The sequence below is a fragment of the Chiloscyllium plagiosum genome, chromosome 1, assembly GCF_004010195.1.
Source record: "Chiloscyllium plagiosum isolate BGI_BamShark_2017 chromosome 1, ASM401019v2, whole genome shotgun sequence".
Lineage (NCBI taxonomy): Eukaryota > Metazoa > Chordata > Chondrichthyes > Orectolobiformes > Hemiscylliidae > Chiloscyllium > Chiloscyllium plagiosum.
In genome coordinates this window covers 120,193,266-120,216,858 of record NC_057710.1, presented here as the reverse complement: position 1 = coordinate 120,216,858, position 23,593 = coordinate 120,193,266, and the positions used below count along the sequence as shown (strand labels likewise).

The following is a 23,593-nucleotide window of genomic DNA, read 5'->3' as shown; positions in this document are numbered from 1 at the left end:
AATAGAACATTTGATTGCTGAAGGATTTGTTTACATTTTTTGGGTGGAGTTTATTTTCTTAATTAACGTTGAGACAAAGTATATTTGACTTTGCTGCAATGTATCAGGGCTTTTCCTTACTGCTGCTGTGGGGCCTTGCCGTGTGCTGGCTGTTGCGCTGTCTACACCATAATAGTGGCACTGCTTCAAAAGCACATCACTGGTTGTATTGCTCTTTGGACATCTTTGGGTCATGAACGGTACTTTTCTTTCTATATCTTGAAGCAGTAATGTCAGTCTCAAATCCACTATCTGCCTGTGTTATACTGCACCTAATCAAGGATTCTGATTCTCATAACATTACTTTTTCAAATTTTCAATTCCACATTCTGGTCTAGAGTTCGATATAACAAGTAGTCAACTGAACAGCTTCTTCTGTCATTAGTCAACAACACTGTCACTTGCTTGACATGGTATTCATCCTCAGTTCTCTGCCTAAAGCCAGGTCTGACCCACCAGAAAGGCAGCTCCTGAATCCATACCTACTGGGACTGGAATTGATCTCCATTTCTTGGCACCAATCTGATCCATAATAGCCAACCAGTCTCATTCCTACCTGTATGAGTTGCTTTAGCAACGTAATCATTCACATACATGTTGTAGTCCAGAGCTATGAATCAAATAACAAAACAGCCTGCTTGATTGGCATCCTATTCACCATCTTAAGTGTTCACTCCCTCCATTTTCTAAACACTATAACTGCACATGTACCATCTACACAATGCACTGCAGCAATTATCCGAGTTCCTTTGCCAGCACTTCCAAATTCACAACCCATGCAACTTAAAAAGACGAGGACAGAGAGAACTACTACTTGCAAGATCTCTCCTGACTTGGAATTGTACTGCTGTTCCTTTGCTTTCGGTAGAGATGCTGGAACTCCCTCCGTAATGGAAATATGGCTGTACCTACACCCCAGGGATTGCAAGGGATCAAGACAGTGATTTGTGATTAGCTTCACAGAGGCATTTAGGATGCAATAAAATGCTGGCCTCTCCAGTAACACCCACATCCAGGAAGGAATACATTTCAGAAAAAAGTGATGGTAGGGGTTCTAATGTTTTTTCTATCACATGACTGAGCAAGAATCTCTGCTCTCTTAGTGTCTGCCATGTTGAAAGGCTTTGCAAATTGATAATTGACCTGCTTGGTCAAGTTATGAACACTCCTTCCTGAGCCATTAGGTCCTAAAGTAGGACTTGATCCCAGAGCTTCTAGCTTAGATGTAGGATTGTTACTCACTGCAGTACAAAACCTCCTGCATAGTCTCCACCTTTAAATTGTTATGAATCACATCCATGTGTGGCATGTTTTAATTGATGGCGCAGTGCTAAATACAGGATATCTAATTGTAAGCTGCTTTAATATTGAGCATTTCCCTCCGAGATGCTATTCTGTAGATTTCCTGTATGTCAACACATAAGGTGCTTAATGTGCGAGAAGGGCAGCATCATGATTAGTTACTCTGGTTAAATTAATGTGAAAACATTGCAGTAAGATATATTTTTCTTACAGTATGCCATGTTAATGTTTATACATACTCCAGTAAAATATGTTTTATTTTACAAATGATGTTGCAGTGATGCATGTTCATTATTGGATTGGTATTACACCAAGTACACGTTGTATACTTCTAAACCTGATTAGAGACAAAAAAGAACTGCAGATGCTGGAACCCAAGGTAGACAAGCAGGACGCAGGAAGAACACAGTGAGCCAGGCAGCATCAGGAGGTGGAGAAGTCAATGTTTCAGGTGTAACCTTCTCCCCACCCACACCACACATCCCCTTCTACAAACTTGATTGGCATTGTCAATCAAACCTACCCGAATAATGGTGGAGTCACGAAAATGTGATTTAATTTATAACTGAGTTGTTTACCATATGTACACTGCTTCACCTAATCTTTGAAAGTAAACTCAATATGCACTTTCTGTAGTCATTCAAAATTGCTTTGTTGTCATGCCTATTTTACCATCTGCTTTTGTAATTGCACCTCCTTCAGTTCCCCCCCTCCAAGTTACCTTGTAAGGAAAAGCTGGACAGGCTAAGCTTGGGTCTGTTTTGAGTTTAGAAACGTAAGAGGTGACTTGATTGAAACATATAGGATCCTGAAGGGCTTGGCAGAGTGAATATGGAAAGAATGTTTCTTCTTGTGGACGAATCTAGAATGAGGAATTACTGGTTTGAAATTAGAGTTGCACATTTAAGACATAGGAAAGGAGAAATATTTTTCACAGAAGATTGTGAATCTATGAACTCTGTTCCTCCAAAGATGGTGTATGAATGTAGAGTAATCAGATCAGCCATGATCTTATTGAATGGTGGAGCAAATTGCAGGAGCTGAATATTCTACTCCTGCTCCAAATGTATATGATCATTTCAGTGGAAGTGCTGCAGTGTCATTACTGGTGGAATACTGCAATCGCAGTGTGACATTTTTCCAAGGACAGTTTCACTTATAAACAAGAACTTTTATTCTATGCAATGTTTTTAGCAAGGCAAAACATCTCAAGACCCTTCACAAGGGTGTTAACAAATAATAAACCACATTAGGAAATATGAGAGCAAGGTTGCAACACAGAATGGAATACATCAATAGGATAGAGTCTGTGACTTTAAAATGAAGATTGACATCTGCATTCCTTGGCAGAATTATCCTTGATATGGAGGTGTCGGTGTTGGTCTGGGGTGGACTAGGTCAGAACTCAGATGACACCAAATTATTGTCCAACAAGTTGATTTGAAATCACTAGTTTACAGACGTCACCTGACGAAGGGTCAACCCTCCGAAAACTTGTGATTTCAAATAAACCTGTTGGACTATAACTTGGTGTCGTCTGAATTATTCTTGGCATCGAACCCTCCTTCACCTGCAAAACTGCACTTGTTTTTGAATCCCCTACTGTAATTCCACAGAAGATTGACGAGTATTTGAACAATAAGTAGTTTTGTGATGCAGTGTATCAGATCATCAAAATCCCTCAACTGTGTTACACTTTTGTAACACGTTCACAGTTATTTCTTGGCTTCAGTCTGATATTGCATACTGTGTGTGTACCAAACCATTTCATGTTAGATGAGACAAAATTCTTTGGTAGTGCCATTACTGCTTATTAAAGAGTGCAAAGAAATTTCAGGAGGTTGAATTTCCATGGAAAACATATCCTGTTGAAATGATATGAATGGCATTAATGTTGGTTTTCTGGATTTTCTACCGGGCTTACAGCAAAACACTACTATGTTGCTGCTCAATCAAGCAACGAGTCTCTTGGTATCAAAAGTCATGATTAGTGACATGTTGCAGTTAGGTAAGTAACATTTCAGTTTTGCACATTGAGTGACAAAGTGGAAATGGCATACTTGGATTTTAATGTGCTTTAATGGTCTGCTGTTTTGTTTAATTATTTCCAAGTATAATGTGACTGCAAATGTAAAAGATATTCCGTCTCTCACATTGATTTCTTTTCAGCATTCTTTGTGTCACAATCCAAATTTGTCTCTTGCCAACCAGAACTTGCGCAAAATGGTTATAGTGTTGTTAAATAATAACAAAAGTCCACAGAGGAAATAAATCTATGAGCTATTTTTGTCTTCTCACCACCTCCTTTTAAGTACGTTGTTGTTTTAATCATTTTTAGTTTAACAGAACAACATAAGTTATACAACGGAAGTCATAACTGAGCTAAGTACTCAGCACTGGATATGGCCCTGTAATTGAGAACAGAAGTTGATTAAAACCAAACTGATCTGTCTCTGCCAGGTTAGCAGGTGGAGGATTACAGATGGCCTCAGTGCTCCTCGTGTCTTATCTAAGTGGTCACCCTCAGAAACAAGCCTAAACCAGTGTTACTAACTATTTAGAAAGAACTACAAGCCTAAATGATCTCTTGTTTGAGGTGTATTTTCAGGAATGCTACACCCTAAACACGGTGATGAGTATCTCCGCAGTAAATCCTTGATTCTGTTGTTTACCATTTACAATTAGAGTCCAGGTGTATTCATGTAAGAAAGGGAAATAAAACCCATTCATGCATCAGATGAGGGCATCACTGGCTGAGCCAGCATTTATTGCCCACAGGGCAGTTAAGAGTCAAACAAATTGCTGTGTAGGTACGGAGTCACATGTAGGCCAGACCAGGTAAGGATGGCAGTTTCCTCCTTTAAAGGATATTTGTGAACCAGATGGGTTTTTCCAATAATTGGCAATGGATTCATAGTCTTCAGATTTCAGTTTTTTTATTGAATTCAAATTCCACCATCTGCCATGATGGGATTATTTAACCTTGGGTCTCCGGATGTCCTGAAACACATAGAAAGTGGATAAATCCCCAGGAACTGATTAGGTGTACCCTAGAACTCTGTGGGAAGCTAGGGAAGTGATTACTGGGCCCCTTGCTGAGATATTTGTATCATTGATAGTCACAGGTAAGGTGCAGGAAGACTGGAGGTTGGCTAACATGGTGCCACATTTAAGAAAGGTAGTAAGGAAAAGCCAGGGAACTATAGACCGGTGATGGGCAAGTTGTTGGAGGGAATCCTGACTGACAGGATTTACATATATTTGGAAAGGCAAGGACTGATTAGGGATAGTCAGCGTGGCTTTGTGCGTGGGAAATCATGTCTCATTAAGTGATTGAGTTTTTTGAAAAGAAGAGGATTGATGAGAACAGAGCGGTGGACACGATCTATATGGACTTCAGTAAGGCATTCAACGAGGTTTCCCTTGGAGACTGGTTAGCAAGATTAGATCTCATGGAATACAGGGAGAACTAGCCTTTTATATACAGAACTGGCTTGAAGGTAGAAGACAGGATGGGGGTGGAGGGTTGCTTTTCAGGAGACCTGTGACCAGTGATGTGCCACAAGGATCAATGTTGGGTCCACAGCTTTTGGTCATTTATATAAATGATTTGAATATGAACATAGGAAGTATAATTAGTAAGTTTGCAGATGACATCAAATTGGAGGTGTAGTGGACAGCGAAGAAGGTTACCTCAGAGTAGAATGGGATCTTGATCAGATGCGCCAATGAGCTGAGTGGTCAATGGAGATTAATTTAGATAAATACAAGGTGCTGCATTTTGGAGAGGCAAAACAGGGCAGGACTTATACACTTAATGGTAAAGTCCTAGGGAGTGTTGCTGAACAAAGATACCTTGAAGTGCAGGTTCATAGTTCCTTGAAGGTAGAGTCGCAGGTAGATACGATAGTGAAGAAGGCATTTGGTATGCTTTCCTTTATTGGTCAGAGTATTGAGTCTCAGAGTTGGGAGGTCATGTTGTGACTGTACAGGACATTGGTTAGGCCACATTTGGAATATTGCGTGCAATTCTGGTCAGAAGGATGTTGTGAAACTTGAAAGGGTTCAGAAAAAATTTACAAGGATGTTGTCAGGTTGGTAGATTTGAGCTATAGGGAGAAGCTGAATAGGCTGGGGCTATTTCCCTGAAGCATCGGGGGCTGAGAGGTGACCTTATAGAGATTTGTAAAATCATGAGAGGAGATGCGTGGATAGGATAAATAGACAAAGTTTTTTCCCTGGGGTGGGGAAGACCAGAACTGGAGGGCATAAGTTCAGGGTGAGAGGGAAAGATATAAGAAAGACCAAACGGACAATTCTTTCATGCAGAGGGTGGTACGTATATGGAATGGGCTACCAGAGGAAGTGGTGGAGGCTAGTACAATTGCAACATTTAAAAGGCATCTGGTTGGGTATATGAATAGGAAGGGTTCGGAGGGATATGGGCCAGGTGCTGGCAGGTCGGACTAGATTGTGTTGGGATATCTGGTCAGCATGGATGAGTTGGACTGAATGGTCTGTTTCCGTGCTGGACGTCTCGTTGACTCTATTATAATACCACTCGGCCATCGCCTTCCCAAATTATTATTTTAAACGTTTGTTATCTATGGGTTTTTTAAAATCTATGCATTTTTTATCTTTACACGATATCACTTTCTCACTTTTAACAAGGCAAAGAGTAGCAATATATTCAGCATTTTTACCATTCTACAGTTGGGCAAACCAAGTGTATTGAGCAGTACAGCTGCCTCGGGCTGGCATAAATCAGTAACCCTGCCATGAATACTGGTATGTAAGGGATTCACCATGGAGGCATCAGAGCTCAGTTTCCTCACAATACTATTTCCTTCCAATATTTTCTGTTTTTATCGAAATAAAATCAATGTTTGTCATATTTCACTGCTAAGGAAATGGTTACTGGGTTTACCTGCAACACAACAAACACTAACCTTTAAAGTAAGTAATTACCCTTGAAGCACATTGAGATATTTGATATGACGCTACATAAGTGTAATTGTTTGATGGTGTTTGTAACTGTTGTATTAAATCAGTAGATGTTGCAGCCTTCTGGTAGTAATTTTAAAACTCCAGAATTTGATAGCTAATTTTCGTCCTGATTGATCAGCTTGAGGTACATTTTACCTCACTTCCAGCTTTTCATGTCTCAATCCCCAACTTGCTCTCAACATAGGGCTATGTACAACACTTAATTTTTGGAAAGCTCTAAGTGATACAATGAGCTGGTTATCCAGACAATTAGTAAGAATGAGAGGGGATGGGAGGGAGTGAGGACATTATTAAATTACTCACCATCATTAGTAATCTCCTACTTAATAGCAGGTAATGCTAGTGTCCTCTTTTGGTTCCTGTGGGATTAAAATTAGTGGATATGTTTGAGCTTTTTACAGCACTTGACAGAGTTCATTTTCGACTGCCCTCTTACCACCTCCCTTTTCCAAAATGGTACATTCCTGTCTAGAGAAGGATGGACTTGTGATTAGTTAGTGGAGGAGTTGTTTGGCTGTGAGAGAGAGCCATGTTGAACAGCAGAATGCTTCTGCTACAAATGTAAATGAACAAGTGGATTAAGAAAGGATTGAAAAGATTGTCCAATAATAAAAAAGCCTTCTGAGTGGGTGAGTTTTTTTAAAAAAATTAAAACTGAAATGTAACCAAATAGTAATGTATGTCAGCAACGATAAGGTGTTTTCAGTGACAATGCTTGGGGAAGATTAAGGGTCTTAAGGCTGCAAACATGAACAAAAGACATGTTTCAGACCTGGTATCGTTTCTCTGCATGCACCTTATGCGAGCTCATTCTGAATCAGCTAACCACGTCGAACAGAAATAAACGTTTCAATAGCTTCAGAGACCAAAGGGAAGGTGTGTTGCTACTGCAGACAGGTATGGGTTGCAACAGAGGTTTTATATAATTCACAATCTTCTGTTTTTAATGGATTTTAAATCTTTGTACAACCTGCCTCCCAATCTTATTGCTTTACTATTTCAATTAAATTATTTTTTGTGCTTGTCAGGGGTTGGACATTCACTCTGCCTCACCTGGTACAGTGTACAAAGTCTATTGACATTGATCCTGAGACTGACTGAATATTCAAATACTTAAAACTAGCCAATCAGATAAGCATTGTCATGCTGACTGCCTAGTTATGGTATCTAATACCTTTTCTAACGACAGTTAGATGGACATTGTTCAACAAAGTAACTTTTGCAACAAAATGTAATGGCGTAGATCCCCAGTGAATTCATGCTGGCACTTTATCCCTGTCGTTTTTATGAATGTTTACCCTAAACAGTAGTTGTGTAAATCATGAAATTTAACGTGTGTTAAACAGTAGAGTCACTGGTTGCATCTGAGTTACATAAAGGTAGTTCACAGAGAATAATGATTTGCAGTAATTTTAGCATGATCAGTCTTTGCTAGTCCATATCTTTATTATTCTAATTAATTATAAACAGTTGTAATTAAAGGGAGTGGTGTTGAAATTCTAGTTGGTTAAGTGCCGAGAACAGATACATTAAGATTGATCTCAGACAAACTCCCAGGGACAGGCATGCTAGCATGTCGTATGCTAGAATCTACTAAAGTATATAAATAACACTGTCCCCTGGGTCGGGGGGCACTTTACTCCTCTAACGTTTAAATTAAAGGCTTTAAAGGACCACATGCATACATATTTTTAAATTCTGTTCAGCTTCCAGTCAAAATTATTAAACCTGCTAATTCTCTTTCCTTGCTGAAGATTTGGGACTTCTCCCAAGGCCCAAAACAACACTACATGTCAGTTCTCAATTGGCAGTATTTTCATTGAGGTCTTATAAGAGCCCATTCGGCGAAATTCCCAGGATAATAGGGACCGTTATGTGAGCAGTGTTGGGGTTGGTGAAGGTTGATAGTGCCTGACCAGACATAAAGTCGCACACATACCTGCCGAACCCCATGAGCCGGAGGTGAAAAGCTAGTTAAATTGAATCTAACCCAAATTCTAGCTGCAGGTAAATAGTTTGCAGGGTATCTGCCCTGGCCCAAGACTCCGCATTCGTGGGCGAGCAAACTTTCCCTTGCAGATTCAATTGTCAAAACACTGGGTATGCCCTTTGCTCCTCTCATCGTTCCATATCCATGATATACATACCTTCCATCTAAATATTTGTGGTTTTGTTTTAAGGCGTAAAAACATTTTTTTAGATTCAGCAAGTGTGTGAAGTTTGTGTGAAGTGGTTCCTATGGCCTCACATATTGAAAAAGATTGAGAAACCTTTTGGAATGCCAAAGCCTTCCTGAAGGACAGCACGAAGGCTGAATGGTATTAAAAGCAACGAGATAAGACAAAGGATAGCAGGTGCTGGAAATCTGAAACAAAAACAGGAATTTCTCATGAAACTCAGCTGATCTGGCAGCATCTGTGGAGAGAAAGCAGAGTCAACTGTTCCAAAGAAGGATATTTGGCATTAAAATGTTGATGCTGTCTTCTCTACACAGATGCTGCCAGACCTGCTGGGTCTCTTCAGCAATTTCTGTTTATAAATCATGTGATAGTTTGGTATTCGATAAAAGCCTGAAGGTTACAGAAGAAGAAGAAAACTGAAGGATTTGAGAAGTTAAACAGTTCAAGGAGGAAAAGACTTTAGGCTGTCAGCGCACAATGAGTTTTGGGTCAGGAATTTTCTTAGAACCACTTCAGCTTTGCTGCTGTATGTTCACCAGGGACGCTTTGCAAATCCAGATTTACACGTAAACCAAAGAGGCTCTGTGAAAATTACTGTGTGATAGAGAAGGTTTTTGCATTGAAATAGATAAGAACGAGGAGTGGAAGAGAGATTAGTTTGATGCTAGATGAGCAACATTGGCTTGTACCCTGTTTAGAAATGGGAGAGGGATGCAGGGTTTGGAGTGCTCTGGGAGAAAGGATGTTGTTTCTGATTAAGTAATTGGAATGCTTGTTTGAAGGAAATATAAGTGCTTGGCACAAAAGAAAAGTTGCATTTGAGCTATTTGTTTCACTAAGGGATATGGAAGTACCCTTTAATGACAAAGGAGTTTGAGGGCAAGGATCTCTGAAGGAAGAATAAAGATGAAACCCTGCACATTAAAAAGACAATTAAGAATATCGATCTATGAAAAGATTGGACGGAATGGGAACTTGATTATTCTATTGAAAGACTTGAAAATTGAGATTTGGTGATTCATCCTTTACATGGAGGAACTTTTGTGTATTTACAGATTCTCCTGTGGAGGATGTTGAAGGCAAATGGAATAATTTGCGGAAGACTATATTGGATTGATTGAATGGAGGGAGGGAATTGAAATGCAGGTGAACCATGACAGAAATGAGACCGAATGGTTCGGTACTCTTGTGTTTATGGGGAAAACCATTAAATCCAGCATTGATTGAGCAGTTTGAGAGACAACTGAAGAGCAGCCATCTTGGACGTTTTAGTAAAAGGCCATATGAGTTTATTAAATAGTATACAATGCCAGGCTGTGTCAAGGTAATCAAAAGCTGACCTTAAAAGTATATGATAGCAGCAACAGCATATACAGTGGAGAGGTCATACTGATAAATGCATTGCTAATCATGGATTTGTTTAAATCTTGAAAAAGTGACTACTTTCATAACGTACAGAAAGTATTGATGTAAAGGCAGTGACATTAAAGTTGAAATGATTGCTATGAGTGATTTGTTGCAGATAGAGTGAAAACAAAACAATCCAAGAAGGAAGACTGCAGATTAAAGAGATTCCTCTGAATAAGAGTAAATTTGAAGACCCATGTCTTGAGGGTGATTGAGGGTTGTTATAAGGACTGGGGTCAGAAGATTAAGCACACCAACGAAGCTCTGAATTCACAGTGTATAAAACTAATTCAGGTTATTCTGAAAACTTCTAGCTGGTCTTGCCTCCATTGTAACAAAAGAAAATCTGCATTTTGATCAGTTTGACTTAACATTTCCCTGCTTATATAACTGAACAAGGTTTGAAGTAGTTGGCATGTCAGGCACCAGGTGAATAAGGAGGAGAAGACTGAGAGTGATCTGTTTGATGTTCAACTGTTGCAATGAAATTGAGAAAGTGGACAATGAGGAGAGAGGTGACCCAGTGTGAGCAAAAGAAAGCAGGAGTGATTGTAGGCACGGAGTAAAAGAATTGTAGATTCTGAAAATCTGAAACAAAAACAGAAATTGCTGGAAAATTTGAGGAAGTCTGGGAGCATTATCTGGAGAGAAATCAAAGTTAACGTTTCAGAAGAAGAGTCACTGAACCCAAAATGTTAACTCTTGATTTCTCTCGGATGCTGCCAGACCTGTTTGGGGCGGGTTGGCTGGCTGGCTACATATTTGTTCCCATGTCCGCTTAACTATAGACTGTCGCTATTGAAATTCCTTATACAGGTGGCATATCCACTGACTTCCATCTGAAATAAAAAAAGAAATCAGAAACAGACAAACGGAAGCGAAAGGAATTAAGGGTGAGAAGACGATCATTAAAAAGAAGCAACAGAGGAGAGAGATTTAGAGAAACAGCAAAATGAAAACTTATCAAACAGTGTAGAAGAGTGACCAGATTTGATTAGTAACTCAAAAAATGAAGTTAAAAATAACACTACACCAGGTTATAGTGCAACAGTTTATTCGAAAGTACAAGCTTTCAGAACGCTGCTGCTTCATCCGGTAGCTAGTAGGGCACTGTCAAATAAACCGTTGGACTGTAATCTGGTGTTGTATGATTTTTAATTTTGTCCACCTCAGTCCAACACTGACACCTCCACTTGAGAAAATGAATTAAGATTGTTTTACCCCTCCATGTTTTCTCCAGTTTGATCTTATTTCTCTGTTTCTGTTGGCTCCTGAGCAGCAGCAGCCAGTTGATCCTAACTCACCGCCATTGCGACCCTCTAATAGGCTGGTGGAGACTATTGCAACTTGCATCATTGTGAGTGTCCTTTCCTCCTTGAGGTGAAACTGTTTCTCACAGCCTGTTCCTTTACTTCTTCCCAGCCATGTGGCCTCAATATGATTATTTTATGGATAATAGCTTCTTGAAATCATCTTATTACCATATTACATTCTTGTCTAGTTGGTATTACGGTGGCTTATTTAAATTAGCTGAAAGCGGGGCATTTTGCTTTGAAGAAAAAAGCCTAAAAAGACCATGTGCAAATTGTCACGCTCAATGTGTCGCAACAAATGTACAACGGTGTGTTTCTAACCTTTTGGTCATAAGTTTCCAAGACGTGCATTGAAACTGACTGTTTGCGAGATATGTTGGCAAATTCACCGTGCCTGGTTGCAGGAAGTCCTTGTTTAAATAGCCTTGCCTCAGGGTGTAGGTGAAGTTAAACACAGGAACTGCTGCTGTAAATAGTATGATCAATCAGAAACTCGACACAGTATCAATTCAGCAAACAAAATTGTGATTACTTACAATGAGCAATAGCACTTTTAATCACCCCCTCCCCCTCCCCCAGGAGGATTATTTTTGAAAAGGTAAAATGCCAATTTTTGTTCCTTTCTTCTTTCACGCTACAATTGACCCTGTACATGGTCCAATAGGAGTTGAGAGTTGTCCTGCATCTCACCCACATGTCATTGTTTGTGATCCATGAAATGGTGTGTTGGTAGTTCAGTCAACCATTTGGAAATCATAGCCATCATTTCACTGTGTTTGACAGGCTGACAATTGAATACAGAAGCTTTGGAGGAGCTGTCCCCACTTGCTTTCACACAGACATGCCAATGTCAATTGTCGTGCCTCAGGCAACCCATCCAATCTGGAATCTTACATAGGAATAAACGGAATAGGGCATTTAGGCCCTGAAGCATGTTGTGCCATTCTGTCTTTCAGATGAGATGTTAAACTGAGGTTCCATGTGCCCTCTCCAGTGAACATAGATCCCCACAGCACTATTTTGAAGAAGATTGAGCAAGTTATCCCTAGTGTGCAGGTCAAAATGTCATTTTAATTGCCATCACAAAATATTATGTGATCTGTATCACATGCTGTTATTGGGAGTTTGCTGTGTACAAGTTGGTCACTTTGTCTCCAGCCACCTTGTCTCCAACATTAGTGATTCGACTTCAAAGTACTTCATTAGTTGATGGTGCTTTGGGATATCTAATGCTCATGAAAGGCACTATGAAAATGCAAATTTTTTTTATTGCATTAAATCATGACTGTTTTGCACCTTAACTCCATTGACCTGTGATTCTTACCTTTCATCTTTCACAGATTTTCAAAACCTGCTACAGTGAAGTCCTTAGGCAAAAGTCAGGACTGCAGATGCTGGTAACCAGCGTCTAGATTAGAGTGGTGCTGGAAAAGCATAGCAGATCAGGCAGCTTCCGGGGAGCAGGCAAATCGACGTTTCGGGCAAAAACCTCAGATGCTGCCTGATCTGTGCTTTTGCAGCACCACTGTAATTTAGACAGTGAAGTCCTTGCATTGCAAAAAAACAATTTGCATCAGCTAGAAAACCACGATGTGAATTGTTCAAAAGACCACTTTATTTTCAGTTCTCTTGGCTGGTAGAGAAATGTGAAACAAAAAAAAGGAGAGTGATCACTGAAAATAAAATGAGTAAAAGAGGAAAGGGGTCCAAATGGCCAAGTGTATTAGAATGCAGCCACCTTGATTCTGAGTGAGATGGGAATAAGGCACTGTTATAACAGGATCTGTCTTTTAATGATGTGTTGATGGGGTGAAGATGAGAAGTGCCATGCAATAAACTTTTGTGCTTAAAAGAAGTGGACTTAAATTGGTCACTAAGGAGCAGATTTAATTTTACCAGCCAATTTGTTCAAAATTTATTTTCTGTGAATACCAAACGCTGTTACAGCCCAATAGAATTTTTTCAGTTAAATCTATTCCTCTTGGTTGCAGGATGTTTCAGAACACAACTGGCATCACCTGCTGTGTCTTCTATTCCAGTTCACCTCTCAATACTGTCATTAGTTGAATGCTGATGTGTACATTATGGACGCAGAAACTGTGTTGGAATTTGCAGGATAATTTGAAAGGCATTTGCAATTAATAGTCTGGTGATTTTGTTTTGTTACAGAATTAATGCTGTGGGCTGGATAGGCTATTATACATCTCAGATTGTACTGTATTGAAATCATTGACTGTAACTGATGTCGGATAGAATATCATTGACGCCCTTTCAAGTTGATAACTAAATGGGTACGTCACCACAAAATATCTCATATTGCAGATGGGGACATAGATTGCGTGAATTGAAATACTGAAAACTGTAATCACTGTACATGGGTTTTTTTGCAACAGTAACCTTTTTTGGAGAGGAGTCTCCTTTTTGCATCATCCTTGGGAATGTTCCTGTAAGCTGTTAGGTAAGAAAACAGTAAAGCAAGTGTTGCTTCTCTGGAGAGAGTGTCTAGGCAGTTAGTTGTGGAAATCAAGAAATCAGTGGATGCATTGAATGGGAATTTTGTGTCCATCTTCTCTGTAGAAGACGAGCAGAACTTCCCAAAGATACTTGAAAATCGAGAGGAAGAACTTAAAACAATGAACATCACCAGGGGAAATATGCTGGGAAAGCTGTTGGACCTAAAGACATGCAAACTCCCAAGCTCTGATGGTCTGCGTTCTAGGGTCACAGAAGAAGTAGCTGCAGAGAAAGTAGATGCATTGCTGTTAATCTTCCAAAATCCCTTACTTAGGAAGAGTCCCAGCTGATTAGATAATAGCCCATGTAACATCGCTAATCATGAAAGATAGGGGTGTTGTAGGGGGCAGAGAGAGTCAGACAGAAAGCTAGAGACTATCAGCTATTAATCTATAATCTGTAAGGGAAGTAACCATTACCTTTTATTAAGGAGGTTACAGCAGGATATTAGAAAATCATAATGTGATCGGACAGTTCATCAAAATTTTGCTTTTATAACAAAGGTTAGCAGAAAGCATTACGTGAATAAGCATGTTTTTTTAAAATGAGGAATAACGGCCTTTCGTGCTTATTTAAATTGCAAAATCAAAGGTTTTTCAGTTTGTAATTACATTGAATGTATCATGCCTTCCCCTTATTTTCTGTAGTAACTGAATACTTCATACACTTTTTCAGTCTTGCAAAATGTGCTTTAGCAATGTCTCATCCAATTAAATAGTACTGATCAAATCCAAGTCTTTGTAAGAAACATGCCTGTGTAAATTCTTTTTGGTATTATATCTTTTACTCTAGAGACTACAGTGAATTAGCAAGTTTTGTGAATACATTATGCTGTGGGGCAGAATGGAGACTACAAAAGCTGCTGCACTTATGACCATTCATAATGTTGAACAAGTATGGATCTTCTTGTGTCAGTGTGGGGTTCAGACTTCGATCTTAACTGGTGCAATTCTGTTGTATCATTTCATTCCCGTATGAGTTTCAAACACGCAACTCTTTAATATTTTCCTCTTTTCAGGCTCTGGTATCAAATGTAATATGATCTGAACTTGATGAAAAAGAAACCATTTAGAGCCTGAGGATAAGATTTTGTTCATGAGAAACATGGAGGACAACAATAACCATTGAGGCAATCAGAAAAGTGTCATTTCGGAATTATCAACACCTCCATCATAAATAGGAATTTTATGTCCCATATTTCATTTACATAGCTATGGTTATCATGTGCTGGGGTTTTAACAATACTTCCACTTTTCCATGCATTCCCGTGAGAGTCAAGATATTGCTTTTCAGTATCTCAAACATTCCAATATAGTCCTGTCCCAACATTAATCTTGCTGTGAGATCCCTGTGGAGAGCAATAAATTTTAGAAAGAGATGAATTTTTTCCAGTGACAGAACTGAAATGCATGTTTTAAACTTGTTTTGTAATAAACAAATAAAAGTAAAATAAAAAGTTAAAATTAATTAACATAAACCTAATACATCAAATTAAAGACTCCCTCACATTAACCAACTAACTAACTAACTCAGCCAAAGCATAAGACCATCAGATATTGGAGCAGAAGTAGTGCATTCGGTCCAGGGAGTTTACTCCATTCAGTGCGATTATGACTGATTGATAATCCTTGACTCCATCTTTTTGCCTTTTGCCCATAAACCTTGATTTTCTTACTGAATTAAAGACTGTCTTGGCCTTGAATATTCTCAATCACCCAGCATCAATAGTTCTGAGTGGTGAAGAATTCCACAGATTCATTACCTTATGAGAAAAATATGTCTTACAAAACATGTTCACTATGCTTTTGCTGATATGTAACATTATGCAAATAGTCACTCCCTCCTCTCCAGTCGAGGTTGAAAGTTCTTCCAGCATACTCAATAATAGCTTTACTCGGCTTACGTTTTCCCAGATACATTTGCCACCGTCGAGGGGCACCTTGGTTAAGCTGTGATTTGTAAATTTTCACGATCGTGTCAGTTCTATTCCCTTTTGAACACAAACTAAGCTCTCACCAGCATCCTGATTGATTAATTGGGAACACAAAAGCAATTACCCTGTTACTTTCTTACTGAATCTCAAACAATAGTTGTCCTTTTGCTAGAGGTATTGTGAAAATTTAAAAATGAAGCCTAGCCTCCATGAATTTTGCTTTGAGTTTCTCCCTCAGTAGCAGCCAGATCACGTGGGCATGCCTTCATGCTGAAATGTTTATCCAGAACTTTAACTTCCACTTTGAGTTAAATGTTTTAAAAATAAGTTTTGTAAAATTCAGCATTTGTGACAGCATCTTTGTAGGTAATGAAGCCTTTTTATCTAGACAAAAAAAACTGAAAGAACTGCGAGTGCTGAAAATTTGAAACAGAAATTGCGAGAAAATCTCAGCAAATATGGCAGCATCTGTGGCGAGAAGAGAGTTAGTGTTTCGGGACCAGTGACCCTCCTTCAGAATGGACCAGCCTTTTTATCTGTCTCCCTTGCAAAGGAGAAGCAGTGTTTAAAGCTTAAAAAAATAAAAAAATTAAAAAAAAATAGAGTGGATGGGATTGCTGGCAAAAGTCAGGAAGAACTTGTGTAGAAGAAGGAAAGAAAAGTCTCACAAACATTATGTCACAGACGGATACAGTTTAACCTTTTCAGTCCATGCCAGAAGAAGTGAAATAAAGAGTGGAATAGCCAGGAAAAATAATCCTCCCTACGTTTTGAACAAAAAATGAGTTTATAATATTTGCCACACACACAGTAGGAATTTTCATTACCACTTTATGGAATAAGGTGTTAGTGTAATGTAAGATTTCCTTTTAAATGAGTGGGCAGTACAACACAATTCTTAGGTTGTGTTTTTACAGACCCTAGTTCTGGTGGTCAAAGAAAACTTACCAAGTCAGAACTGGTTTGATTCCTGTTGAGTATCAGCATAATTCCTTTTTCTGACTGTGAGCAGCAACTCCAACTGGAATTGTGTGCCCACTGATGCTGCAAATAAAATGGTGTACTCTGAACTGAAAACAAAATGTGATGAAAATCACAGCGAGTCAAGCAGTGTCCCTGGAGAGAGAGCACACGAACGTTTCAAGTCTAGATGATTTTCCTTGATACATTATCTTGCTCTCTTTCCATCGATGCTGCCTGACCTGTGATTTCCAGCATCTTTTTTGTTTTCGATATCAATTCCAGCATCTGCAGTAACTTGCTCCTAAATGATGTACTCTGAAGCCAGATATGATTCGTGACCTTTTATCTCGACAAAAAAAAACGAAAGAACTGTGAATGCTGAAAATTTGAAACAGAAATTGCGAGAAAATTTCAGCAAATATGGCAGCGTCTGTGGCGAGAAGAGAGTTAGTGTTTCGGGAGTGACTGCTTTTTAGTGGGATTTCAGGCAAGTGGAAAAAATGAGGGATTGAAGCTGTTGATCAGGAGGTCTGCCAGTTGTACTTTTTTAATGATGTGATTGTAATTTTATAGTTAATTGACTTTGACCTTTTATCCAGGTAGATGGTCCAGGATAGAATAAAAGAAGAATACAATATCCTTTGTCACATATACTCAAAGAATATAGTGAAAAGTTTTTATGTCGTCAATTACTACGCCGATTTAGGTATAAAAGTACCTAGGTGCAGTTTCGTTTGTTACAAGATTTTAGACAATACGGAAATAAAATGTCCAGCATGACACAAAATAATTAACTACAGTGGACCGCACTGGCGCTGCCACACCACATTCGGCACCAGCCCCTGGTCCATGCTGGCAACCCACTGCACCAGGCCTGGAGGAGGCCAGATCATGAGTCAAAGAGGGAATAATACAGGAAATGACAAGTTGAATTTTAAGAGACCGAGGAGTGTAAAAAGAAGGAAGAGCATGGATCTTTATGCCATTTTGGACCATCTCACTGATTGTTGTAACGTAGAAGAAAATGTAAACAACCTTTGCAGTTTAATTTTTTAGCTGCTTGTAATCAATGAACTGGGTGCTTCATTAGCCACAGTAAAATTAAAATGTTGGTTAGAAATCTAAGTTTGCACTCAGTTACATTCCTGACAATTTTCATTTATTGATTGACAGGAAGAACTATTTGACCTGTCTGCTGTTTAATACCCTGTCTTTTTCATTGGACATTTGAATGCGGATCTTTTTGAAGTTAGCTCTTTGTTGGGGTATCAATTCAGATGAAACTTGGTTTGTTCTTCAACCTGGCTAGATTGATGCTCCTGATGTTGGCTTCTCTGGTGGATATTGTGGAGAACTAGTCCATTTTGTCTTTTCAGAAATACACACATTCTCTTACACACCCACAAATGTTTCCCGAATTGCAGGGTTTTCTCTTGATTTTTTTTTCAGTTTTTTTTGTATTGTCACCTTGTGATCAGAGAACATGCAAGTTCCAAGTGCTTGGACAGAATTATCCAGAAGTAATGTACATTAACAATATATTATTGAGGGGCAAGAAAAGCTTCACATATTTTAAAATGCTTAAAACCCTTACTGATTGTATTTGGGGTGTAAAACTGCGAACTATTAACCAGAGGATTGCAAACATGACCAAGTGTTCTGTAATGTCAGAAGTCAAAGGTTAAGGTAACTGATGTAATTTATTTATAATCTTAACATTCAACCTTTGTGTTATTTTCTCAAATCTTTGGAATTTTTATTGCACGTGAATGTGATCGTCTTTCTAACTTTATGTGCACAAGAAGATGAAGATTGCTTTTGAAATTGTGGTTGATTAGTGATCTGAATTGTAGCATTGTATCCCTTCTACTATATACACATTTAGGCACTTAGCTTTAACAAAAGATTGGATTTGGGTTGCTAACGAGAGAATCTTTTAAAATAAATACAATCATAAATGTTGCAAATACACTGCAGGCCTTTCATTATCTGACAAGAAGAAAAGTAGCTGAACATTTCAAAAGAGATCTGTTGAACATAAAGCTTGTCTGACTAAACGTAACTTTTCTTTTGAATGCTGAAATTTCAGTTGTTTAGATCAATTTTACCATTGTTGGAAGAGCTACGACACAGGATTTAGTCCCGAATTGTCAAACTATTTTTCTGTTTTTCGTTGCTGATGAAGCTCCGCTAAAGGTTTAATATTTCACGTTTCTGTTCCAGATTTACTGGAAAATGGCATTTTTTTTTAATTGCCACACATGAACTCGATCATTGATTTGAATAAATAGCTTTGGAAAATGCTGTATTGAATGATACAAAAAAGTCTTAGCATTAAGGAAATTGAGAGAAAGTTGTTTTACAAGATGCATGGTATATGCTTAAGGCTTTACTTATAAGTTACATTAGAAACATCTGTGATTGACCTCTTAGAGATGCATGAAGGGGATTCCTCAAGCCCTTATGCTTTCTTCCTGCAAGTCCATTCTTGTGAAAAAGTTCAAGATAGACCAAGAGGCTGGTGTCAGGTATACGTCCTACTGAGCAAAACTGGTTTTGGGTGATTTGATTCTCAGTGCTGGACAAGTTGAGTTGGAAGTGAACATTGCTGTTGGACCATCTCTCTCGGCAGAATTTTGAGAAGGTTGCAAAAATACAGATGGTGAGGATCTACAGTGCTTTGCGCTGCCTGCTAGAGATACTACAAGATTCGAAAGCACATAAGAGTACAACAATCACTGCTGCCCGATAAATAACGACTTTTGTCCTCAGCTTGAAGTCCTAATCCTCAAATTCTGTGCCTCCACTGTACCTGAGCTCTCTGCCAGCAGAGGAAATGTTGAGTTTTATCAGAAATGTTTGCCTTCAACAAGAGGCTCTGAAGGGACTGAAAATGGTGCACATTTTTTCAGGAGCTTGCCTTTGATCTTGGTCAATGTGTGATATGTTTTACTGTAGGAGCTGGTTGGTAGAGGATCATAGTTTTCCAAGTGGTAAGTGGAAGGCACATACCTCAGAAGGAGTCCCAAAACATCTGGAATTCACTTTGAGTAAGCATAGAGACAAGTGACATATGTACACAAAGTCTGTGAGAAAGTTAGAATGGTTTTGGTTTTGGAGGATTGAAGGTGGAATAAGTTAGTCTCCCATTGACAGTATAAATTATCTCCTGTGGGTAATTTGCTGGAGGTGAAGAGCAGCATGTCAACAAGAAAAATGGAATAGAAAATTGGTGTAATAGCACAGCCTTGTTTGACTCCAGTTTTCACTGCGATGGGACCTGGAGGGTACCAGTGGTGAGGGGATGCCTTGTATTGTCATCGTCAGATTGGCAAAGGATGGTAACATGTTTGAGTATAGCCAAGTCTAGTCTGCAGGAAATTGAGGAGCAAATTTGTACGGAAATCTCAGTAATCTGTAAGAATAATAGGAGTGTAATGGTAGGGGATTTTAACTTTCCCAACATAGACTGGGATTGGCTCTAGTCTTAAGGGCTTGGATGGAGAGGAATTTGTGTTTACAAGAAACTTTTCATATTCATTATGTGGGTGTGGAGCAAAACTCGACCTTCTCTTGGGAAATAAGTGACTGAGTTGTCTGTCAGGGAGTACTTTGGGGCAAGTGATCATAATTCTGTTGGTTTAAAAATAGTTACAGAAAGGGATAGGCCTGATCTGAAAGTTAAAATTCTAAATTGGAGTAAGGTCAATTTTGATGGTATTAGGCAAGAACTTTCAAATGTTGATTGGGAGAGGCTATTTGCAGGTAAAGGTCAGAAAGTAAGAGCATTCAATAATGAGAAAACGAGAGTCCAGAGGCAGCATTTTTCTATTAGTGCAAAGGGCAAGGCTTGTAGGTGTCGGGAATGTTGGATGACTGGAGAAATTGAGGCTATGGTCATGAAAAAGGAGGTTTTGTCAGGTATAGATAGCTGGGATCAAGTGAGTAGAGAAGTACATGAACAGTCGGAGTATACTCGAGGGAAATCAGGAAAACAAAAGGGGTCATGAGATAGGTTTGGCAAATAGGATTAAGGAAAATCCAAAGAGATTCTACAAATACATTAACGGCAAAAGAGTAAGTAGGAAGAGAATAGGGTTCCTCGAAGATCGGCGTGACCACCTGTGTGGGGAACTTCAGAAAACGGGGGAAGTACTAAATGACTCTTTCACATCAGTATTCACTGTGGACCTGCAAACAAGAAAATTTGGAGAAGTAAATAGTGATATCTTGAAAAGTGTCCATTATTACAGAAGAGGTGGTGCTGGACGTCTTAAAACACATGAAGGTAGATAAATCCCCGGTGTATCCCCAGAACTTTTTGGGAAGCTAGGGAAAAGATTGCTGGTCTCCTTGCTGAGATATTTGTCATTAATAGCCACAGGTGAGGTGCTGGAAAACTGGAGGGTTGCAAATGTGGTGCCATTATTTAAGAAAGACTGTAAGGAAAAACCAGGGAACTATAGACGAGTGAGCTTGACTTGAGTGGTGGGCAAGTTGTTGGAGGTAATTCTGAGTGATAAGATTTACATCTTTTTGGAAAGACAAGGACTGATTAGGAATAGTCAGCATGGCTTTGTGTGTGGGAAATCATGTCTCACAAACTTGATTGAGTTTTTTGAAGAAGGACGAAGAAGACTGATGAAGGCAGATCGGTGGATGTCGTCTATATGGACTTCAGAGCATTCGACAAAGTTCCTCGTGGTAGATTGGTTAGCAAGATTAGATCACATGGGATCGGGGGAGCTAGCTATTTGGATTCAAAATTGACTTGAAGGTTGGAGACAGGGTGGTGGAAAGTTGTTTTTCAGACTGGAGGCCTGCTCTAATAATGTACTGTCGGGGTTAGTTCTGGTCCACTGCTTTTTGTCATTAATATAAATGATTTGAATGTAAATGTTGGAGATTTGGTTAGTAAGTTTGCAAATGACACCAAAATTGGTGGTGTAGTGGACAGTGAAGAAAATTATCTAAGAGTACAGTGGGACTTTGATCGGATGGGCCAATGGTCTGAAGAGTGGCACAATGGAGTTTAATTTATATCAATGTGAGGTGTTGCATTTGGGAAGACAAATCAAGACAAGAATTGTACAGTTAATAGAAAGGTTATAGGGAGTGTTGTGAACAAAGAGACCTACAGGTGCAGGTGCATTGTTTTTTGAAAGTGGAGTCACAGGTAGACAGGGTGATGGAGTTTGGCACACTTGCTTTCATTGGTCAGTGCATTGAGTATAGGAGTTGGGACATCATGTTGCAGCTGTACAGGACAATGGTGAGGCCACTTTTAGAATACTCTGTTCAGTTCTGGTCTCTCTGCTATAGGAAAGATGTTGTTAAACTTGAGAGAGTTTAGAAAGGACTTTCAAGGATGTTGCTCAGATTGGAGGGTTTGAACCAAAGGGAGAAGCTGAGTTGGCTGGGGCTATTTTCTCTGGAGGCTGAGGGGTGATCTTATTGAGGTTTATAAAATCATGAGGGTATGAGTAGGACGAACAGCCAAGGTCTTTTGCCCAGAGTATGGGAGGCCAAAACTAGATGGCATAGGCTTAATGTAAGAGGGGAAAGATTTAATGGGAATCTGAGGGGCAACTTTCTCATGCAGAGGATGGTGTTTGTATGGAAGAGGAAGTGGTGGAGCTGGGACAGTTGAAGCATTTAACAGGCATCTGGATGGTTCATGAATAGCAGGGGTTTAGAGGGATATGGTTGAAACTTTATTGCTGGAACAGCACAGCAGGTCAGGCAGCATCCAGGGAACAGGAGATTCGACGTTTCGGGCACAGGCCCTTCTTCAGGCCCTTTCTCCTGTTCCCTGGATGCCGCCTGACCTGCTGTGCTGTTCCAGCAATAAAGTTTCAACTTTGATCTCCAGCATCTGCAGACCTCACTTTCTCCTTTAGAGGGATATGGCCCAAGTGGGTCTAGATTAATTTAGTCAGCATGGATAAGTTGGATCAAAGGGTGGTGGTGAGCTGCCGTCCACCTGCTGTGGTGTGCGTCATGATGCTCTGAGGATATTATGATCGAAGGCTAAAATATTACTTTCTATAGCCTAGCAAGTTAAAGTGCTTGAGCTTTTTTTAAATACAGTTTCAGGCCATAGCTGTGATCTTCCTTTTATATTTCCATTCAGTAAATTGAACTTGGTCTTCAGTTGGATAATATGTTAATAGGTCATCCATTACTTGAGTCTGGTCAGCTTAAGCGTTACATTCCAAGCTCTGCAAACATTCCTGAAGCACTCATATCATTGTAAACATTACGTGAAGTTATTTGAAAGAATGTTACCTTTAATATACTTTGTATGTGTTCTCATTAAGAGCACCCTCCTGTAAAGTGGGTAAGAATGGCAGAAAATATCCTGTAGATTAACAGAAGTACATGTTCAATTTCTGGATGACCGTCCAAGGTAATTGAGATTTTCGGGCATTATTTTATAAATTGCCGTGTGTGCAAGTTAAGTATTTTATATCCATTTTATTCAATTCACAATAAAATATAATACCTTTTGATTTGTGTAGCACTTTCAAGATGACAACCTTTCTAAGGCACTATCAAGCAAGATTTGGCACCAAACCACACAATGCCCTGCTGGAACCCGCAGCCTTCCACTTCCTCCGTTGCAACCCCAACCTCACTATCAAACCAGCAGACAAGGGAGGTGCGGTAGTAGTTTGGCGCACCAACCTTTACACCGCTGAGGCCAAACGCCAGCTCGCAGATACCTCCTCCTCCTGCCCCCTTGACCATGACCCCACCCCCCACCACCAAACTATCATCTCCCAGACCGTCCATAACCTCATCACCTCGGGGGATCGCCAACCTCATAGTCCCACAACCCCGCACCGCCTGCTTCTACCTCCTGCCCAAAATCCACAAACCTGACTGCCCCGGCCGACCCATTGTCTCCGCCTGCTCCTGCCCCACCGAACTCA

At 39.5% G+C, this 23,593-nt stretch overlaps 1 protein-coding gene across 7 annotated transcripts in view; it reads left to right on the top strand.

Moving 5' to 3' along the window:
• shroom3 (shroom family member 3) overlaps nt 1-23,593 on the top strand; it is a 442,567-nt gene that overhangs the window by 304,836 nt on the left and 114,138 nt on the right. Inside the window, exon 1 of one of the 7 annotated variants that reach the window (XM_043695339.1) lies at nt 6,839-6,977. The exons of the other annotated variants lie outside the window; for them this stretch is intronic. The gene's annotated coding sequence lies outside the window, so the exon portion shown is untranslated. Of the gene's footprint in view, nt 1-6,838; nt 6,978-23,593 lie in introns of those variants that run through there. 7 annotated transcript variants of the gene reach the window in all.